General features: G+C 37.3%; 1 pseudogene across 1 annotated transcript in view; it reads right to left on the bottom strand.

The window, feature by feature from the left end:
- LOC308611559 (ferritin light chain-like) overlaps positions 1-20,651 on the bottom strand; it is a 36,533-nt pseudogene extending 15,882 nt beyond the window's left edge. The window contains exon 1 of the transcript in view: positions 20,644-20,651. The product of the transcript in view is annotated as a ferritin light chain-like (transcript). The remainder of the gene's footprint in view (positions 1-20,643) is intronic.
- Between the last annotated feature and the right edge of the window lie 1,834 nt (positions 20,652-22,485).

Here is a 22,485-nt window from a genome sequence, read left to right as displayed (position 1 = left end):
GAAAAAATAGCTTCAGACACAATATGGCATTTTATGATTTAGCATAAAATCTGAGAAATATAGAGGTTATCTGAAGCCTGCAATGGTAAAGTTCCCTCTGCTATTGAAGTTATTGTCTTTAAATAAAGATTCTACATCAGTAATGCTATATATATTTTTTTTTTCTGATATTCAGGTTAATTTCCTATTCTCTATAAGGAAGTAATTGGTTGGTTGATATGAGAGATAGTGTGGCTTCCAAAAGTGAAAAGTATTATTTTATTGTAATTTCCAGCTACCTAAGGATGGGAGAGGCCCAGGACACTGCAGTCAGTATATTATGTGGAGCAGGTTATATTGTGGTTTATTTATGACCTTTTACATGTTTATTTTCTATGCAATTTTGTGTGCTCCTTTTTGAGTTTTGGTAGATAAGTGCTTTGTAACTTCGGAATACTTGGAGTTATATAGATATATATATGACATATATATATATATATATATATATATATATATATTATCATAGTAGTTAAAGCCGTGGACAGTGTACTAGTCTACCTAGGTTCAAATTCTGGCTTGACCCTATGACTTCCCTGTGGCTTCCTCTGCTCACCTATTTAAAAGGAGTATAATAAGACTGCTGTGGTGAATTATATACTAAGTGCTATTTAAGCATTTGCTATAATGATTATGTATACTCGAAGGCAAGGGACTTGCCCCTTGATTGTCTCTGTATTCCTAGTGCTTAAGAATTCCTAGTGCTTTCCTAGTGCATTGTCTTAGGATAGAGATAGCTCAGTATAGTTCTTCTCACTATAAAGTACTGTTATGTTGAAAGTCTTTGCTTGTGTACTAATAATCTATGACATATCTGCTGAGGACAAGGAAAGGAATAGTTTTAAAACTGCAATGGATAACAAAAGATTGTATGATGTAATGCCTTTATTATGTAATTATAAAACTAACAAATGATCATGGTAGAAAATTTGAAAAACTCCTAGACAAAATAGAGATCAATAAAATTTGGAGTAGCGTTCAGAGTGTAGAGTTGTCCATGAATATTAGTGCTTTCACATTTTCCAGGACTTTAAGTAGACTCTGCTTCTTAAGAGTCTATTCATGATATTTTATTTTAATGATGTTTTCATCATGGGGACACACACACACACACACACACAGAAATCTGTTAAAAAAAAAGAAAGACATGTAAATCACTGATGTTTCAGATAGCCACATGAAATAAAGTGAGAAAGGTCAACAAGCTGAAAGAATGTGGAGTAGCATCTCCTTAACTGCTTACATAATTCTGATAATTACCTCTCTGTGGATAATGTAATTAATGGGGAATCTAATTCAAGAAAAATGTATGAACTTCAAGCCTTCTCGAAGCCAAGTATTTCTTTCCACAAAAGTTTAATTTCCACGGCCGTGCTTCCTTATTACCTGACAGGGAAAGTGTATTGTATGGCAAAGGATCTTCCCGAAGGAGGGTGCTTCCCACACTGATCGTCATAAATGACTTCGGAATTACTGTTGCTATATTACCAAAATCTTAAACTAGGGTATTTTTGACAAATGCGGTCCTTAGTTAATTTTTAGAGCTACAAACTGTCAGATGGCTCTGCAATAACAATTGTCTGGCTGTTCTTCAGGGTGATCACAATATGGTAATGACCTTGCGGTACCACTAAAAAGCAGGAAGGTGTGAGTCTTCCTTTGGTTCCAGAGTGAAATGCGAGTTGGAGTTGGAGTTGGAAAAGAGGCCGACAACCAAGTGATAGAGAAGGAAATGTGAGGTCATTAATGAAAAACCAGGTTTAAGTTAAGGTGAAGAGGCATGAGGAAATGGTCAGCTGTTACAGTATTACAAAGATCATGAAGAAGCATATCCATGAATGTGGTTTGTATTGCAATCTGCTGAAAAAGAGACAAATATCCTGGCCTGGCCTTCATGGAGATTATTTTTATTGATTCTGATAATAGATTATTGTTGAAAAGGGCTTCCTATAAATTATAACCATGCAAAGGCAGCAAGATAATTTGTTTTTTCTTTATGTATGTGTTTCTCATTCCTACTCACTTCTCTCTTAGGGGAAGAGAAAATCACAAAACACAAAAATGTCAAATCTCAGCTATTCATTTTCAAAATAATTTTTTTTCCAAATTCCAAAGGAGGCAATAGGTTAACTTTTAAGATTTGTAAGGCTCAAAAAACTAGATTTTTACAAAGTGTAGCCAAATTTTGTTCCATAAATAGTAGCTTTGGAAAGAATATGTGATGATGCAAAGTTGGAAAAAGCTGGTTTTTCTTCCGTAAATGACTTCACCGTGTGGGAGAAGAGGCAGAGAAGAAATCAAAGTAATTAAACATGGGGTGAGTTTTTCTGATAGGGGACTCTAGTGCTTTCAAATAGACTAGATAATCCTCGGGATAATCTGAGGGTAGAACAGACCAGTGCCTCATTTCCAATCTGGTACCCTGGAAGAAAACAGTGTATTTCCTTTGAGGTCTTGAGAGGTTTTTCTTCTTCTTTGTTTTGTTTTTGGTTCATTTTGTAATCAACTTTATTAAGGTATCATTTACACACAATAAAATGCAGACATGTTTAGTCAACGGTTCAATGACTTTTAATTAATGTACACATTTGTATAACTACCACCCCCATAAGATCGATAACAATTCTAAAACCCTAGAAAATTTCCTCCTAGGCTTTTGCAAAAGTATCCCCATCTCCCACCCCAAGGCAACCACGGATCTGATTTTTATCTTTAGAGATGAATTTTGCCCAGTTTAGAATTTCATGTAAGTTGAATAATATGGTAGGTGCCCTTTTGATCTGGCTTCACTTGCTCAGCATATGGTTTTTGAGATTCATTCATGTTGGGCTGTTTTAAACCAGGACTTTAGCCTGGGTGACTGATGTTGTCTGAAGGCACCTATAGGTACATCTGAGTCTCTGGCATTGTCACTGTCTGTTCTTGGCTCAGTATTTTCAACTTTACTAAGAAGCACAAGGTTGAAGTAAGGAAGATCATTGTCAGTATAATGGAGGTGAAGTGGGGTCTGTTATATAATATTCTCAGCATAAATTGACCTGCTTGGAATCATTGTGTTGATAATCGACAAGGATACTCTTCCTCCAAAAACCTTGATACTATAAAACTTCTAAAGGACGCTGTCCTAGGACTCTTTTAGTTTTCATTTTTGGGGAAACATTTCTGGAAAATTGAAATGCTCACAACCTGAAAGAAGCAATTATTCACCTGAAGGCTAACTCTGCTAAAGTTGAGTTGTCCGACCTTTACCTGCTGATAGAACCCAAATAGCCTTGCAAAACAATGCTCTTATTGGATATAAGCATATAGATTGTTTAAGACGGACGTGTATATGCAGTAAAGTAAACAAAAAAAGAATCTTTGAGTTTTCCTTGCTGGTTTTTTTTTTTCATTTATGCTTCTATATCATACGCTAATAGTTTAGGGTAACCTCAGGTTAGTTTTAGGTCCACTCTTTATGTAAATGTTGATGTACTCCATACGCAACTTTTTTCTACCTTCCTTCTTTTCTTCCATCTTTCCTTTCTAACTTCTTATAATCCATTATACTTAATCCTGCATTTGTTGAGGTGGCAATTACTGTAGGAAATTGAAAGCAGTGTGAAATTTTGCTGTTCAGAATGCATGTTGACCAAATTCTATATTGAGAAAAGGTCTGAATTTACCCACAGTAACCGTTTCTCAGCGTCTCTGAATAAAGGCCGTAGAAACTGGACTATATATAATATCCTGACAGGTATGTAGAATTCATAGCAATTACCCTCAAAGAGCTTACCTAGCGTAGATGCCTATGAATGCATTTAATGATTGCTTTATTGGCAGCAGTGCCAACACACACAGTCTATTTTGTTTTATATGATTATCATTACCTGCTGTTTACCACTGTATACATTGCTAATGGTGTGGTTTCTATGGCTTGTGAATTTCACGGCCCAATATTATGTAATTTATTGCACACTTTAGTGTAGAAGATGGAGACTCCATAAATTTTCGTGTGCTCTTTGCCCCTTTGGAATGTATTACACTGAGATCAGGCAAAGTAATAAATTTATTTCAAATGTGCGTGATAGCTAAACATCAATTAGGACTTGATGGGAAATATTTCTTCTTCCAGCAACATAACAGTTTTTAAAGACTAAGCCATTGAACGTGGAGTTCCTGAACATGGGACTCAGTTCACTGGGATCCCTTCTTAGAAAAATAAAGGAAAACTTGAATTGGATATGTGTGGCTTATTCAAGTAGTAACTAATCAGCTACATCTTGGTTAACTTAATTTGTCACAATGGTTTGGTATTTTATTAACTCTCTTCCCCTTCTTCCCCTGACTCTCACTAGAATGGATCATGAGTATCTTAAAACATACTAAGTCGTCTTCCATCCCTGTTAATCTAACTACAAAAACACACTTTCCTTATCCAATGTAACATACTGTCTTTTAGAGTAGCTGTGGTTTTAATTCTCTACAAAATTAAAACCAGCAAAGAGAAACATTTTCAAGGAGCCACCACATTGTAGAGCTTTAGAAAGAAGACTTTAGAATTAAGAGCAACTATATCATTTTATAGCTAAAGCACCTGAGACCTAAAGTAGGAAGGTAACCATCGAGGTCAGGGAAAGGGGTTGAAGATCAGGTTTCAAGCTGAGAAAGAGTCTACAGGGACTCAATCTGAGCAGGTCAAAAACTGAAATGAGACCACGAATGTTCTGGGAAGGGTGGCACCTGGCCTCAAGGGTGGGATTCAAACAGGGAGTGGGCCTGGGGGAACTGAGCTTCTGCAGTAGGCAGAGAAGGCCACCTCATCTGTGGAAAGTGCCACTGACATCAGGGAGTTGAGGGGAAAGAGCAGTGAATTCCAGTCCCCCTGAGAAAGCAGGCCAATCTGATTAACTCTGAATTTAGGCTTATTTCAGATACTTCTAATTTTTTTGTTTGTTTGTTTGCGGTACGCAGGCCTCTCACCGTTGTGGTCTCTCCCGTTGCGGAGCACAGGCTCGGACACGCAGGCCCAGCATCCATGGCTCATGGGCCCAGCCACTCCACGGCATGTGGGATCTTCCCGGACCGGGGCACGAACCAGTGTCCCCTGCATCGGCAGGCAGACTCTCAACCACTGCATCACCAGGGAAGCCCAGATGTGTAGTTCTTTAAAAATATTTTTAACATTTTTCGAGCTACATGTAGACTATAACTTAGCATAAAAACAATATGGGTTTTATTTTAAGTAATTTAACATTTTGACATCCTCATAATGAAATTAAATCCAGACGGTTTCTCTCCATGTTCTCTTGAAATAGTCCTTGATCATCCACAGTATTTCCCATCATCACAAAGGTGGTACCAAGGGCAGAGAACTCCAACATTATTAAAGTTTCATAAAGCAAAGTCAATTTTAAGAATATAATGTCCCCTAACTGCTAAAGGTCTTGACAGATAATTTCAAGGGAAGCATAAATTATTTTCTGTTTGTCAGAGGGCAAAATTATTTAGGTTGACTTAATGAATAGTAGAGTTTTTGAGTGGAGAGTGTTCTTAAAATATTATGTAGATCTGTCTAGCATCTGTCAACAGATGCTAGCCACGTGGCATTCTTTATGTGGAAACAAATTTTAAAATAAGGTTAAAAATTCAGTTCCTCAGTTGCATTTGCCATATTTCAAAGATGTTTATTAGCTCCATGTAGCTATTGAATACTGCTTTGCATAGTACAGATATAGAATATTTTCATTATCACCAAAAATTCTATTGAGCAATACTAAAATTATACCCAGATATTCACAGAGAAGGCAACCAAGTCTCAAGGAAATAATATAACTTCCCCAAGGTCACACAGCTATGTTTTTAAAGAAAAGCAAAATGACACAAAGGAAATAGTAACAGAGGCATTAAAGAAACCTAGTAAGTTTCTGGAGCAGTCAAAGTAGGGTTTAAAAGTGCACACTTAGCTGTTAGCAGGGTTGAAGCTCTTGATGGTTGGTAAGATCTACCTGCCTGAATTTGGACATTAGCATTTTATGCAATGAATTAAAAGCAAAAAATCATTTCAACGAATGCCTTCCAGCTCCATATTTTTAGCCACTGCCGTGCTTCCAGATTATGTTTATCACTTTCTTATACAGGGCACCACTGTGAAATGTGATGGTTTATCTGACCCCAGAGAAATCAGGAAATCTTGTGGGGGTTATGGCTCTATTTGAAAACGTTGATTTTTAAATGCATCATGCATACTGGCCCTGTTTTAAAAGGGATTCCTGCCATCAAATAATCAAAATGTAAACCTCTTCTCAGCTTGCAAAAGTCAAAGATAGTCCCTGCATCTTTATTATTTCATTGAAATCCAAATATTATTTTTCCTTTCTCTAACTTGTTTTCCTCACAGTGTGATCAACTATTGCCAAGGAAGGAAAGGTTAGATTTATCAATCAAAGTTTGCTAAAGGCCCCCTAGGTAATTGAACCCTCAGGAGAAACAATCCTCATGTATTCTTTTTCTGTTGTTTCAATAGCTTTGTAAAGAGTCATTTCAGTATGTTTGGTTCTGTAGCAGAGGTTCTGTGAAGTGCTTGTCGTCCTCAGAGGTCCAGAAAGTCTGCGAGTCTGTGGGTAAAGATGGGTAAGGAGAGAGAGGGAAGGAGGATAGAGAGAGGCTCAGGGCTGAGATAAGGACAGTGATCTAAAGACTCCTGGGGGTGAGGCTGGGGTGCACAGACACCCACGACTAATCTAGACAGAAACTGAGTAATCAAGGGGATGACCACTGTGAGGTCATGTGGTCACCTCTCCCTCTAGAAATAAACATTGCCCTCAGTAAGTCTCCTCCCACCCCAGAAGAGCATTAGGAAGGTCTGGAGAGGGGGCTTATTGGCAGAAATGGAAAAAGCAGGTTGAAGGGATTAGCCTGGAGCAGAGAGACCAAGAAACCCAAGCCAGTAGGTGGAAGGCAGACTTTTCATGGAAGTCTCCAAGCCCAAGTCAAGTTCTGGGACCACCAAGTACAAGTCAAAGAGTGCTCATTTAACCCCTTTGGGCCCCCATGGGTGTGGAGGAAGACTGGACAGAGAGGGAGAAGGGGCCAATGAAGGTACAGTATTTACTATGGGATTTAACACCTGAAAGGCCTCCCAGTAGCTTCAGGTCTGCTCAAGAATCCTTCATGTCCTGCTGGTTTGCAGTGAGTGGCTCACAGCTTCAAGGCCTCCTCTGCCAGATAGAGAACTATTTCAACCATCCTGCCTCTATTTTGGACTGTAGCAATGCAGACAGGAAACCTGACCCCATTTTCAGGTTCTAAAGAGAAATTCTAAGTACCTGAAAGACTGAGGAACATGGTGGCTTTTATTTAAGATGGGGAGCTAGAGAGCACATACCTGGACTTGGGCCTGCAGCAGCACCAAATTCCACCAAGAGTTCCCTTTATTTTCTCTCGCATCTCTGTTTCTCCTTTTCTCTCTGCTGGATTAGCCACGGGGACTCCAAGTTCTTCATTGTGTGGTCCTGGTACCAAGATTCTCCTGGGAATTATAAAGCTATTCACCTTCTACATCGAGCACTTCTTATTTTTTCCCCAGCAAAGTTAAGTCATCCTTAAGAGGAGTCAGGGTGCTAGCTCTTAAATATATTTTAGTCATCCCTTTGTACATTAAATGCTCTTTCTTGGAGACTGCTCCTGACGTGGCGTTCACCGTGCTCTCAGCTGGCCTCCTGAAGTTCTGCCCTGCCTTCCCCACCAGGTACAGTTCAGGAGCTGCCTACCTCAGGGTGATAGGTTATCTTCTAGTTGCTTTATTCCTTTCCCTTTTACATTTAGAAAATATAATTTGAATACATAAACTTCTCTGTGGCCACAGCTTTATTTGCAACCCACAGGTTTTGTTATGGCATATTTTCATTATCATTCAATTAACAAAATTCTAATTCCCATTGCGACTTTATCTTTGACTTACATAATGATCAGAAGTATGTTTTTAATATCCAACTATTTGGCAAAATATTGGTTATATATTTTTTAATTTCTTGCTTATTCGGAGTCTTGTTTTATAACCGGAATATAGTCAATTTTATAAATGTGCCATGTGCACCTAAAATTTTCTGCATAATATATATATTCCATCATTGTTGTTGCAGTGTTTTATGTAAATGTAGGCCAAAGTTTTTAATGATGGTATTCAGATCTTCTCTAACCTGCTGATTTGTTGTTGTGGTTCTATGTTACTGATCTAGGTAATTTAGATTTTTCTATTTCTACTTAGTTTTTTGGAATTTCCCTTCATCTATTGCATTGAAGTTTAGATTTATAATATATTCCTTGTAAAGTAACAGTGGGTTTTATTATCCTGCCTTATTGCCAGTGATACTTTTTGCTTTCAAATTTATGTTAATATTAAAAAATCTTCTTCAATTTTACTTATTGTTGTTAGGACATAATTTTTGAATCCTTTAATTTTCAATCTGACTCTTGTCTCTTGTAGGTGGCATAGAATTACGTTTTTTGTTTGAATAATCCTTGTCCTTTAATTTGAGTATTTACAGTTAAGGTATTTTCTTGTAGACCGTTTACTCCTCGTTTACTATCTGTCCCACCTTGTTATGTTCCTTTTGCTCTTCTTTCTTCCTTTTAGATTTCTTCAAATTCCATTTTCCCTTGTATTAGCTTGTTATTTGTACATAAGTAGCAGTTACACATGTACCATGACTTATTAGCTCTTTTACTGCTTCTCAAGCAATGCTGAGATCTTAAATATCTTTTACTACTTTTTCTCTTCCATTTTTTTAATGCATTTTAATTTTTGATATATTTTATTATTACTTTTTTGTGCTGTTAGATTTTATTTAGGTTTATCCACTTATTTATTCCTTCTGTTATACATAATTCTTTATAAAGTCCTTATTTTCGTCTATGATAATCTTCCTTCAGCCTGCGGGTCTCCCTTTATAATTTAATTCAGGCAGTTCTGATAAGAACATATTTTCTAAATTTTGTTTGTCTGCAAATTTCCTTATTTCATCTTTCCTTCCAAACAACATTTTCTCTGCCTCTAGAATTCCCAATGGGCAGTTCTTTTCTTTAGCATTTAAAAATATTATTCCATTATTTTCTAGTATCCAGTCAGTTTCGTTGAGAAGAAAGCTGTAATCTTAATCCTATTGTTCCTTTGAAAGTAATCTCTCTCTTTTTCGTCGGGCAGCTTTTAAGATGTTATGCTTTTCATTGCTATTCATGAATTGTACTGTGGTGATCTCATGTGTGGTTTTCTTTGGATTTGTTCTTGTTGCATTTTTTAGTGCTTATTGAATTTATGGCTCCATATATTCTTTTTAGTTTTAGAGAACTCTCAGCTGTTAATATTTCTGAAATATTGTTTTCATCCCAATCTCTCTCTCCTTTTTTCTTTGGACTCCGGTTTACACATATGATAAAAAATATTTACTGTGGCCCATGTGTCTCAAATGCGCTTTTGTCTACATTTTATTCTTTTCGTTTCCCATGCTTTAGTCTTAATATTGTTACTACTCTATCTTCCAGTTCACTTACCTCTCTTTACCTGTGTCCAATCCAGTACCGAGTTTTAAATTTCGTATAGTTTTTAATTCTATCAGTTCAACTTCAATCAGTTTGTAGTTTCTACTCGTCAAGTTAAGTTCTCCACCTTGTCATCTATTTTCTTGAACTTGATAATATTTACCGAAATATGTATGGACTTTAATGTTTAGGTCATCTATGATTCTGATTCTGTTTTGTTTTTTATTCTAATTCTCCTTTTCTTGGTTGTCTTGGTGGCTCTTCAGTGAATACCAGACTTGGGATATGACAAGTTGTATAGAATCTGAATGACATTACAGTTGCCCTTTGAACAACCTGGGTTTGAACTGCACAGATGCACTTATACATGGATTTTTTTTCAATAAGTAATACAGTACTACATGATGTGTGGTTGGTTGAATCCTCAGATTCAGAACCACAGATAAGAAGGGCCGACCATAAAGTTATATGTGGATTTTTGACTGCACAGGGAGTCAGTGTCTCTAACCCCTACATTGTTCAAGGGTCAACTGTATTTTCTTGAGGAGAGAATTTCCTATTCTTAGGTAGGGAGCAGAGGGGAAGATCACCTCAGTCACTGGACCAACTTCATACTCATTTTCCTTCTTTATAAGGTTCAATGTAGATGTTGCCTCAACCTTCCTAACACACACACACACACACACACACAAACACAGACACACACACACACATATGTAGAGATTTCAATGTCCTAATTCATATCATTAGTTTACCATTGGGCCACAAATCTTTCATAGGTTCTGAACCCCAATTTTGTCTCTTCAGCATTATGAACCAACTAAGTCTTTGTTTTGACTTCAGTTAGCTTTTGTTTGACTTCTTAGCATCTTGCCTTGTCTACCTATTATACATGGAAAATACTGCAAGGGAACACTGTTGCTGAATCCAGCTCTGTTCTCTGAATCTTTACTCTCTCTGTGATTTTGGTCTTTAAAATTCTAGCTGCCTTGTTATTTCTCAATTCCAATTCTGGTTTCCTTAGTCCTATGACATTGTCCTAAGATCTACTGGCTTTTCTACCTCTTAGGAGCCGCATTTGGTTTCTCAGCCTTTTGCTCTTCATCAGTAGTTTCTAAATGTCTGGGCTAGAAAAGCATGTGCAGAATATTGTTCTCACTTCAGTGAGTTTCTTTCTCTATTTTACTTTTCTAGGTCATGGCTACCTCAGTAGCTTTCTAACGCTCACAGTCAAATGTTGCTTATGATTTATCTGGCCTTTCTAGTGTGTTTTCCTAAGGTAAACTGATATAGTTGGAAACAGAAGTTCATACCCACCATTTAAAAAATGCTGTTTTGTCTTTCTATGAATTCTCTTTTCGTCCCATCTTCTGTCGCTTTTTCCCACCAAAAATTCCCATTCTCCCAGATAGATTATTTTAGACTAAAAATTATTATTAAGCTAATATGTTAATTTTGAAAGGAATTAATTTTGCTTTGAACAAGAACACAGATTGGTGAATGGAATATGGAAGATTCCTTAAGACCTTTTTCATCTCTAAGAGTAGTATCCAACCATCGGTACCATAATAAGTTTGTCAACAATGGAAGAAAGCAGTCTTTATAAAATCAGCATTATTCAGTAATCTCAAAAACTGCTTCACTTTCCTGCTCATGCCACCAATTTCCAAATGTTCAATAGGAGCAGAGAATCATGGGATAGGATGTGGAGAAATGGCCTGTCATAGTAACTATAAATATTGGAAAAATGGAATTATAAATAAAGAGGGTTTTCTATGAATATATTTGAAGTGTTTGTTCCTACAGAACTTCTAGAATAAGACTCAAAAGTTTAACATAGAAACACCTCTTAATAAGTATGAAAATCACTAAAATTTATCTCATAATACTTTTTTCTTTTGTGTTATGTGATTGTCAGAGTCACACAAAACTATTTTTATCTGGACTTCACAGATCTTCTTATTTTTACTATGGGATCAGTTACCCTACATTTTTGAAATTTGGCAAAATAGTTAAAGTTGGAACATTTCCCCAAAATCCAGGGCATATGACTTACATTTCTGTAGAAGGCAATATTATATTTCTGTCTAGTTCTGGGGTAAACATTTTCATACCTGCCAATCCAATTTGACGAATGTATCATTTTTCCAGTGCACTAGTGTAAAGTAAATGGTAAATTCAGTCAAACAGTCATTTCATACATCAAAAAGGAAAATCAGTCAACACAACTGTCTGACTGAAATGAATGAAGAAAACAAATCAAGGCAAACAACTGTCCCAGTAGACTTGTATAAATACAGTAGTGGTGTCATGTGCAGGATTAATCTTCCCTCACCCTTAACTGGAGAACACTGGGCCAGCCAATTCAGTCACTCAAATGATACTGAATTATAATATTCCAGTTTCATTTACTCTCAGTTACTGCTGACTGCCCTTCCTTCTCCTTCATCTGTCCATCAGTGGAGAATGTCAGAGCAGGAGAATAGTAATATTGGCATATTGTAATGTACTGTCGTGAATTCTACAGCTTCAAAATTCTTAGGATAACTCAATGATCTTAAAGAGTCTGGTGCAGAAAGGATATGTGAATTAAATCGCAGACCACTGTCTGACCCTACCAGCACTAACACCCCTTATTCCTGGTTCTAATATATCACAGAATACTCAAGAGGAAGGTTTTGAGTGGTCAGCAGAAATATGGCTCCAAAGCAGCCACATGGAAAAGAAATGTTGTCATCTCTGATCCACTTTAAAGTTGACTTGTCTTTTACTCATAAACCAGATTCAGTGTGAACTCTGTTCTGCTAAATGTTAGAGAATCTATTGGAGGAGTGTGGCCAATTCTTTTGAATTTTTTTACTCTCTAACTTTTTGTTTTTTTAACATCTTTATTGGAGTAGAATTGCTTTACAATGCTGTGTTAGTTTCTGCTTTATAACAAAGTGAATCAGCTATACATGTACATATATCCCCATATCTCCTCCCTCTTGTGTCTCCCTCCCACCCTCCCTACCCCACCCCTCTAGGTGGTCACAAAGCACCAAGCTGATCTCCCTGTGCGATGTGGCTGCCTCCCACTAGTGTGTGTTGTACATTTGGGAGTGTATATATGTCCAAGCCACTCTGTCACTTCATCCCACCTTACCCTTCCCCCTCCCCGTGTCCTCAAGTCCATTCTCTACGTCTGCGTCTTTATTCCTGTCCTGCCCCTAGGTTCTTCAGAAGAATTTTTTTTTCAGATTCCATATATCTGTGTTAGCATACGGTATTTGTTTTTCTCTTTCTGACTTACTTCACTCTGTATGACAGTCTCTAGGTCCATCCACCTCACTGCAAATAACTCAATTTCATTTCTTTTTATGGCTGAGTAATATTCTACTGTATATATGTGCCACATCTTCTTTATCATTCATCTGTCGATGGACACTTAGGTTGTTTCCATGTCCTGGCGATTGTAAATACTGCCACAATGAACATGGTGGTACATGTCTCTTTTCGAATTATGGTTTTATTAGGGTATATGCCCAGTAGTGGGATTGCTGGGTCGTACGGTAGTTCTATTTTTAGTTTTTTAGGGAACCTCCATACTGTACTCAATAGTGGCTGTATCAATGTACATTCCCACCAACAGTGCAAGAGGGTTCCCTTTTCTCCACACCCTCTCCAGCATTTATTGTTTGTAGATTTTTTGATGATGGCCATTCTGACTGGTCACAGAAAGAACTTTGGCATGGTGTTCATCATCTAACTTATCCTAACATGCAGACATTTATGAGAGTAAAGTCATGTCTTTGCCAGAGTGGGTTGCTTATCTGGGCAACTGGGTCAAATCAAGAAGGGCAAATGTAGGCTGCCAGAGTAAATAAGGAGAGGAAAAACAAAAAGAACGAGCCATATCATTCATCAGTGATTTTCCCCCCAATATTCTTAGACTCCACCTATCTCCATCTTACTGGTAACACAGGAACTAGACTGAACAATCAGGTAAAAGGTCTCTACAGAAACTGAGGTAATATAGAAAATTTAAAAAACATAAAATTGTAAATTTTCTTCCTAGGGCTAATTGAGATGATACTTCAATAATAACATAAGATCAGGTGAAGTCTAAAGAAATTTTAGAAAACCTGGATACAGTAAGAAAACATGTGTTCGCCAGCATCCGAATGTTAGAGAGACACCAAGACATGTGGGCCAAGTTCTGGAGAGAAGGGAAACACAGATGCAAGCTTGACATTTGGTGCAGCTTTTCTCCTTGGGGCATTTGCTGATTCAAATGTTATAGCCTAGGAGCTGAAAAGCCAAGGAGTTCAAAAGACTGTAACCACAGAAGCCAAACGGCAAGAGCTGAGGCTAAAAGCAACAACTAATGGAATGACAAGTTACACGTATCCTTAGTCTCACAGGGCTGGGGGAACCATTACATTTAAAGCCTAACAAATACAAGGGTAGTTGGGAATAGGGAGAATCCAAACTTTCACATGGTAATCCCAAACGGCAACACCCGTAGAGGAAGGACAAGACAGAAATAGAGCACCCTTCACACAGACGGAAAAAAAGGCTTTGAATGAGCTCAAACTGAGAATGGACTAAGGTTTCCAGTCCCTATGGTAACTGTCTGCCATGGGCAAAAGGAAATCTTTTCAAGAGAACGATAACAACATCCAGAATATGGAGGTATCTTTATAGTTTCCTAAAATAAGTTAAGCCCAATTTTAATATAAAAATAATTGGACATACCAGGAAAAAGACTAAATGATCAAAAGCTCAAAAAAAAAAAAAAAAAGAAAGAAAAAAGACAATATAAATAGACACAGGAGGACAAGAGTTAGTAGGCATTGGCTAAAAAACAAAACAAAACAACTATGATTGGGCTTCCCTGGTGGCGCAGTGGTTGAGAGTCCGCCTGCCGATGCAGGGGACACGGGTTCGTGCCCCTATCCCGGAAGATCCCACATGCCGCGGAGCGGCTGGGCCCGCGAGCCATGGCCGCGGAGCCTGTGTGTCCGGAGCCTGTGCTCCGCAACGGGAGAGGCCACAGCAGTGAGAGGCCCGCGTACAGCAAAAAAAAAAAAAAAAAAAAAAAAAAAAAAAAACAACTATGATTAAACAAAGAAAATAGACACATGGCAAATAAGCATATGAAAAGATGCTACACATTCCATGTCATCAGGGAATTTTAAATTAGAATAACGAGATACCACTACACACCTATTCAAATAGCTAAAATCCAAATAATGAAATACCAAAGTTGTTGATGATGCAGAACAACTGAAATTCTCATTTGCTGCTAGCAGGGTACTTGGCAGTTTCTTACAAAACTAAACATACTTTTACCATACAGTGATCTAGTAATCATGCTCTTTGGTATTTACCCATAGGAACTGTAAAGTTATGTCCGCATAAAAACCTGCACATGGATGTTTATAACAGTTTCTTTCATAATTGCCAAAACTTGAAATCAACCAAGATGTTTTTCAATAGGTGAATGGATAAACAAACTATGGTATATGTTGGTACAAAGGAACAACATTGAGCAATAAAGAGAAAATGCTATGAAGCCATGAAAAGACATGGAAGAAGCTTAAATGTATATTGCTATGTGAAAAAAAGCCAATCTGCAAAGGCTACATGCATATTATATGATTGCAGCTATATGAAATTTAGGAAAAGGCAAAAGTGTGGAGACAGTCAAAAGATCAATGGTTGCCAGAGGTTGCGGGGAGGGAGAAAAGGATGGGTGAAGTGCGGAATTTTAAAGGCAAAGAGACTTCCTGTGTATGGTTCTGTAATGGTGGATACAGGTTATTGCACATTTGTCAAAAATCATATAATGTACAAAACAAAGAGTGAAGTCTAATGTAAACCATGGATATTAGTTAGTAATAATGTATCAATATGGGTTCATTAACTATAACAAACATCTTACGCTAATGTAAGATGTTAATAATAGGGGAAACTGGGTAGAGAGCTAAGGAGTTATGAGAACTCTGTCCTTTCTGCTTAATTTTTCTGTAAACCAGAAACTGCTCCGAAATAGTCTGTTAATTTAAAAAACAAATCTAGACCTGCATACATAACTTGCACGTAAATCCAACCACAGCAGCATTATTCATAAGAGCCCCAAAGTGGAAATAACCAAATGACCATTTATTGTGAATGGATAAATGAAACATAGTAATATCCACACCATGGACTATTATTCAGCCATAAAAAGACATCAAGTACTGATGCATGCTACAACATGGATGAACCTTGAAAACATGCTAAGTAATTGTATGATTCCATTTGTATGCAATGTCCAGACTAGACAAATCTGTAAAGACAAAGTATATTAGTGGCTGCCTAGGGTTTGGAGAAATGGGGGAGTGAGTGACCTATAATAGATTCTTTTTCTTTTGGGGGGTGGATGAAAGTTCTAAAATTGATTGTGGTGGTAGATGCATAACACATTAAATTGTACACTTTAAATAATATGGAAAGTAAAATATATCTCAATGAAACTATTATTTAAAATTATGATTAATGTATTAAAAGAAGGGCAACATGTACAATTTAAGCAAAAATGATCTGTGAAATGCAACCAAAAGAAACTTCTAGAATTAAAAAAGTTGAAATTAAGCACTCAGAAGATTGGTTGAACAGTACCTTAGTCAAACAAAAGAAAGGAATACAAATGTCAATTAAAAAATAACTACACAAAAATTTGGAGGGAAAATGATGGAAAACAGAGAAATAAGTACTTAAGACATATAGAGTATATGTGAAACACTGTGTCTAGCCAGCCCCAAGTCACACAGCCTAGGAAGGAGACACACAGCCTACCTGAATCACAAGGACTTCTCCAAAGTAAAAATGAGGTTCTGAGGCCAGAAGTGGAAGGAATGAATTACAAAGGAAAAGAACAATGGTAAACTATAATGTAGATATACATCGGTAAATACATAGGTTCCCTGGGGTTGTGATCTGGTACAAACAATAAAAAGAAAAAAGATAATACTCATAGTAGAGGCTGCTAGATTCTGCTGAGGAAAATGTCCAGGGAGGGAAGAGTTGATTTATTTCATTATTTTTCTAGAGTCCACATATAAGTGACATCATGCACTATTTGTTTTTGTCTTATTTCACTTAGCATCGTGGCCTCCAGTTTTATCCATGTTGACTTAAATGATAGGATTTTCTTCTTTTTTAAGGTTGAATAATATTCTATTCTATATATATACCATATTTCCTTTCTCCATTAATCTACTATGGACACTTAGGTGGTTTCCATACCTTGGCTCTTGTGCATAATGCTACAATAAACATGGGAGTACAGATATCTCTTCAAATTATGATGATATTTCCTCTGAATATATACTCAGAAGTGGGCGTGAGGAAGAACTTAGGACACAAATCGACCCTATGTAAAAGATGTTGTAGGAATGAAAAAGTCTGAACACCTAGAAAGAGTGTGGAGTATTTGGAAAGGTCATTGTTCAAGGTCATACATAGTTTAAAGTTATGACATTTCAGTGAGCCTGTGTGCATGAAGGCTTGCTCATATTTTGGGATTTGAATACAGTGCAAAGAAGTGTTGCTAAATTTTCGATCAACATCAAAAAAAGGGTGGAAATGTTTTTTCTTTGATTATGAAACTGCAGGAAAGGCAAGCCTAGAATTCTAGGCCCACTAGAATTTTCCCTGATGATAGTGCTAATTTAGGAGAAGAAGAAGGATCCAAGGCTATAGAACAATTTTGAAAGCAAAATAAGACCGCCGAGTCTTCACACAGTGTATGAGATTAAGTTTTAATGGCATATGATGAAGTGGCCATGACACAGCCAGCAGAGCTCATTGAGTTGTGGAAAATGGCTCTTGAAGCTACAGGAAATGGACCGTAGACATAGAAAAAGAACAAGGTAAATCCCAAAGAGTGGAAGGACAAAATTAATCAAGAGAAAAGTCAAAAATAGAGAAGAAAAGCAGTAAACGTGACAAAGAAAACCAAAAGCTTGCTCTTTACAAACACCAATAAAATAAGCAATATTTGGCAAATATGATAGAGATGGGACTAGCTATAAAACAGAGAGAATTTTTTTTTAATTACAAAAGAATACTATGGTAGCTTTATACCAACACATCTAAAAATCTGGACAAAATGGCTGATTATGATTAGTTATATGCAGCCATTATTTACTCCTGTTTTGAGTAGAGAATACAAGAAGCTTTATGAAAATAGAAAACATAATCAAAGATATACACCTTAGAAAGACATCAGTTATTTTCCAATGTATATAAAAAATTAGAAGAGTCCTAATACGAAAATCAGATACGGGGCTTCCCTGGTGGCGCAGTGGTTGAGAGTCCGCCTGCCGATGCAGGGGACACAGGTTCGTGCTGCGGACCGGGAAGATCCCACATGCCGCAGAGTGGCTGGGCCCGTGAGCCATGGCCGCTGAGCCTGCGCGTCCAGAGCCTCTGCTCCGCAACGGGAGAGGACACAACAGTGAGAGGCCCGCGTACGGCAAAAAAAAAAAAAAAAAGAAAGGGAGTGACAACTTAAATGATATATGGAATATTTTGCTGACTTACAAGAGCATGCAGAATTAACTATGACCCAGTTGAAATGTTAATTTTATTTTAATGTGTATGTTGGGATGGAGTCTTCAAGGTGCCAGAAAACAACCATTCATCCATGCTGTTTGGAACTGCAGCACACAGACACCTTCAGTTACCAGTTCTGTTCATGCCACAGAATCACCTTCAGAAAACATACTGTTTTTTATGGACCTGGTATATATCTTAATTAGTTTGAAGAATTCCCCAAATACCTGTTAATATGTAGTGCTCCAATTCCAATCTTGCCACGACCTGTACCAGTGACACAGCACATAGGAGTTTTATTTCTCTTTCTTTCTCTGGGTTGTTCAGAACCCAACGAAAGAACAATGGAATGGCATCAAAGAGATCAGGGTTCTTGTCCCAGAGTTACCATAAAATAATAGTGTCCTCTTGGGAAAATTATAGTTATTCTAGGCCGCTTTCCTTTTCTTTACTTTGACAGAGCTGCACCAGATGACCCCAAGTAACATTGCACTCTTTGCAGTAGTAGCTTAGATGTTATTGGTTTTCTGAAACAAATGAAGACAATGACACATGAAACTGTGCAACATCTCTGTAACTATGTTTTCTTAGAGTTGCCTCCATTTTACAGATGATAAGATGGCTGAGCACAGAAGTAGATGTCTTGACCAGAGTTTGCAGAGTAGATGGAACGGAACCACAAGTTTCCTTCTTTCCTGAAGCTCACTTAGCCAAAACATAGGCTTCTGAATATTAAGCTGTAAAGCATATTATCAGTATGCTTTAAAAGAAGCGGTTCTTCTAGGATTTCCAATTAATAGCAGGAGGTTTTGAAATTCTTCAAAGATCATCTAATTTTGTGAGATTTACAGCTCAATTTTCCTGTCAAGCAAGTTGTATTAGTGCCAATCATCTGAGCTGCTGGATGCTTCTCTGAACTTCTTGAAGTTTTCTTCTTGCTCTCTGAAATTCATGCCAGATAAGCCTTTTTCTAGAGCGTATATACAGACTTGTGTATTTTTTATACAGAAAAGCAATGCAGTGAGTCAGGACGGGGGTTAAGCCCTCATTCTCAGAGTGGTATTGAGCTCCTGGTGAAATATAATCATCATTTCCTCAGAATCGAAAAGCAATTATCTCTAGTTTTTAATCCCATTAACTATTTATACATTTATGTATGATACATGTATTTATTGTACCTACTAGGTGTGTTCTCTTTGGGAAGTACAAAGCTCTTTGAGATATAGGTAGTTCATTTTTTTGTTTTCCCACAAATACTGTGACCTTTTGAGCAGGAAGGTCTATATTTTACTAACATCTAGAACCAGCAGTTAACACGGTGTCTAAGATGTAGTCAATAAATATGAAATACATAAATGAACACATTTTTAAGGAAGGGCCAGGAAATGAACAAATAGAAATTTTTCATTTTCAGTCACAAAGCAACCAGAGACATAAAAATGATACAGACAACGAGTGCTACGGTCATTCAAATAAGGCATAGAATAGATACAACAAGGATCTCCTTATTGGCACAGGGAACTCTACTCAATATTTTGTAATAACTTATAAGGGAAAAGAATGTGAAAAAGGAATCACTGTGCTGTACACCTGAAAGTAACACAACATTGTAAATCAACTATACTTAAATTAAAAAACAAACAAACAGACAACAACAACAACAAAAAAACACAAAAGAGGTCATAGATGTTTTTATGAGATTCCATAAGAGAAGCCAAATGAGGACGGGAGAGACAGCTTTTGAATCAATTCAGAGGAGAGGTCACAGAGAAACTTGTCTTTGACCTGAACTTGAGTTTCCATTAAGATTGCAACGCAGGGATATTACAGATGAAGGTAATCACATAAACTTACTACACTGAAACTTGCAGAGGTTATGAGTGTTGTTCAAGATCCCAAAGCAAGTGCATTGTGGAATCAGAATTTTAAGTGAGACCTAATGAACTAAAAACAAACAAACAAAAAAACAAACCTTTTCTGTGATACCATGTTGCCTTTGAAGTCGTTATTTTGGTGGGTTGGTAGAAAGTGGTTCCCGTGTTTCTGGCAGCAATGACTAGTTCTGTGCCCCCTGCGGCCCCCCACCCCCGAGTTGATCCTCAAAGTTTCCTTTAGAATGGACTTGCTAAAATGCAGACATGCAAGTATTCATGACGCCTGTGTCCAATCATTTCTCTTGCCATTGCCTACTTCACTTCTGGATTATATGAACAATTCACTGTCTTCATTTATGCTTTTCCCTCCTCCAAGAATTCCTTTCTCCCTATGGGGCACCTGGGAAACCCACTTCATTTTTCAAACCTCAGTTTACATATTATGTCTTTTGTGCAGTCTTCTTTTTAGTGTTGTGATCACATGCTCCTTTTTGCTACCCTTGCACTTCTGCATGCCTGATTGTTGCACTCGCTACACTGTATTGTGATTGTGTTGTTTACATATATCTGTGTTCTCCTGGACAACGTTCCTTGGGGCCAGGGACTACCGTTTTTCATCTATTGGTGTTGCCTTAGCATGTTGCTTGTTGTGAAGTAGTTAGTTATAAAAATGAGATTTGTTTAAATTGAAAATTGTTATGTACATATTAGTTATTATCATTTACAGATATAACAGGAAAAAATATTAATGCTGGTGCTGAAAGTTCACTTCTAGTAAATGATGGTGGTACTTGACTTCACTTATATTATTTTCCCCACTATTTTATATCTTTCTACCTGATATCTCTTCTTTATTTCCATCTCTTTCTTTATTACTAAACCAAGAAAAACAGGGATGAGGGTAGGGCTAGGCCATACTTGGCTGGAATAGTAAAGAAATTGTGTGGGGTTTTGGTGAGAAAATCCTGAAGCATACACGTCTGCATCTTCCTTTTATTTTTATTTTTTTGCGGTACATGGGCCTCTCACCATTGTGGCCTCTCCCGTTGTGGAGCACAGGCTCTGGAGGTGCAGGCTCAGCGGCCGTGGCTCACGGGCCCAGCCGCTCCACGGCATGTGGGATCTTCCCGGACCAGGTCACGAACCCGTGTCCCCTGCATCGGCAGGTGGACTCTCAACCACTGCGCCACCAGGGAAGCCCCTGTTTGAAGTTTTTTGATAAATTAGATTTGATAACACAGTTTTATAAAAACTTAGTTTGGACATTTCTGAACCTCTTTTTTTGTTTCCTTATGTAAGAAAGCTGCTTGCTTAGGGTTAATACTAATTCAATGGGGGTAAGATTTACACAGGACTAACCCTAACATTCATAGTGTGTGGCACAGGAAACAACTTTGAATGGCCATTTCAAGGAACAATATACTTAAGTGTATACAATGAGTAAAATGGATGAACTACACAAATTTATGAGTTGAAAACCATAGAATCATAGAATTTTCTCACTGTAAAGGCTCTTACTTTTCCAACTGCTTAACTTCAACCTCTGTTAAAGCACTTCAGTAACAGGGAGTTCTTGAGTTTAAAATGCAGTCGGTCCATTTCATAGTTGAAAGGTTCTACTTGTCAAAATATTCATCCTTTTATCAACCTAAACCTGTCTACTTGGTCTAAAATCTTCAGTGTGGGACAGTCTAAACCCTTTTTCATAGGACAACTCCTAAAATAGTTTAGAGCGACCACCTACTTCTCTCCTGGTCTTGCTTCATGTCATCTATTCCCAGTTCCTTCAATTACTTCTTATTTTAGATTCCAGACACTTTACTGAATTCATCACTTTCTTCAGTATAATAACTCATTTGCTGAATGTGATATTTTAAGCCTAAAAGGATTTGTTTACTGTTTTCTGTAAAGAATTAAAACATAAAATGTCCAATCAACCAATAATTCTTCACCTAACATGATTCATATACACCAATTGATAAGGAAAATTTAAAAACTCAAATTACTTCATTCTTAAAGAGTGATCATAGTATGTCCTTATTTATAATGTACAGGAAATATGAATTTTCTTTCTGTGCATCTATAACAGTGCCCTCTTGCAGGGTACAGAGGATCCTCCATTGATGCTGCCTAATGATGCGTATGTGATATCCTGATATTTACTAAGAAGTTAGATATTCAGGAGGATTTTTTGTTCCCAGCAGACATACACATATGAATTTTTCTTCTCTATTTTTGTGTGTTTCTAACTTTTATTATTCATCTATTGGCACTTCAGTGCATTCACCAAACTGCACCATAAACATCAAAGTAGATTACTTCACTTTTCCTTTTATGAGATTATTATACTTATCAACCAATATTTGAGCCCTTAATATGGGCAAATCATCCTAGCCTGTTAAGCACAGAGGTAAAGAGCATGGAGTTGAGAGGGCACACACCAAGATTTGAACAAATTACTTAATCTCTCTAA

The sequence above is a fragment of the Mesoplodon bidens genome (genome assembly GCF_964165515.1).
Source record: "Mesoplodon bidens genome assembly, contig: HAP1_SCAFFOLD_302, whole genome shotgun sequence".
Classification (NCBI taxonomy): domain Eukaryota; kingdom Metazoa; phylum Chordata; class Mammalia; order Artiodactyla; family Ziphiidae; genus Mesoplodon; species Mesoplodon bidens.
Note: the sequence above shows the minus strand (reverse complement) of the source record. Positions and strands in the feature narration are given on the sequence as shown.